The sequence below is a fragment of the Sipha flava genome, unplaced genomic scaffold (genome assembly GCF_003268045.1).
Source record: "Sipha flava isolate LNK unplaced genomic scaffold, YSA_version1 303_pilon_pilon, whole genome shotgun sequence".
NCBI lineage: Eukaryota > Metazoa > Arthropoda > Insecta > Hemiptera > Aphididae > Sipha > Sipha flava.
Window position 1 is genome coordinate 440531 of NW_020272979.1, and position 1294 is coordinate 441824.

Genomic DNA, 1294 nt, shown 5'->3' on the forward strand with positions numbered 1-1294 from the left:
CCGCGCGCGGTCGCACCGAGAAACCGGTCGCACGAGGTGGACATCGGAGCTACGGGGCAGGTGGCGGCGCCTATTGCGGATGTTGAACATGCCGGGGCCTATAGGAGCAGCGGAAGGGCATCATACATAATAAGCGCAATTCATGTTACGCACGCGCGTTCGGGAATCGGTTCATCACGTACCGTTCACGGGGGTATTTGTTATTACCGCATTTGTGAATTTCAAATGAAATTCTGCGTACTGCTGTAACGTTCTCTATTGTTTGCTTGCCCGTGCAGTACGCGGTCGGTTCGAATTTGGCTCGTAGATCTAAAACAAATATCGGTTACAGGCGGATCTAGAGGAGGGGGATCCAGGATGTCAGCTGACCAGCAGTTAACGTTTGTCGGCAAAGTTGGCTTCTGGAAAACTTATTAGATTTTGTTAATGTGCCGACTATACGTCGATGTCAATACCATACTGTGACATATGCCTCACTTGCCATCCTCAAAATGACGCTATTTGGTCTAATTGTGTAGTACATATCCTATGTCTGTGGACCCCGTGTAAGACGGAATTATCTGCAAAATATTTTAAGTATGAATGTTTTCAACGATAATCACAAATAAACTTAAAAACACAATTACATGATCATAACGGGGGGTTTTTTTTTTTGCCGGGTGTGCCTGGGCACTCCAAAATGTTGTTAATAGGACCCTACAAGTTTAAAAGTAAAGAGTCAATTAACTCAAACTAAATTCCAAATTATTTGGTAAAAAATAAATTATGTCTCGTAGTAGAATAAATAAAACTAAATTTTCTACATTTTTGTACAAAAACTTATTATGATAATATAACAGCCACGACTACAAGTACAAATCATAAATAATTGAAGTTATCTGAGAAAAATATATGAAATTTAAGGAAAACATATTCAGGCTGAGGCCACACGAGCGTATAAAATGCCCATATTATTGGTTATGGGAGCAGGTACATGAGTAACACGCGTTACAAATAACGTAAGTTAACACTGACATCAAATTTTATAAAAAGACCAAAATTGCAATACATAAGTCAAATTATTGAAGATCAAGGATGTAATTCATATCAAAAATTGAAGAGAAAGACTAGTGATAGAGAAAATTTGCTGCAAAGCGATCAGTAGATTGAATGTAGAGAGACCTATACATCTCTTCAAATTTGAGGTACTTTAAATAATTTTTTTAGGTATCTTGATGAGTTTCAATATTAGTAAGAAAAATAAAACGCTCACATAAATCATATTTTAACATAATTTCATTTACAAAATTAATCT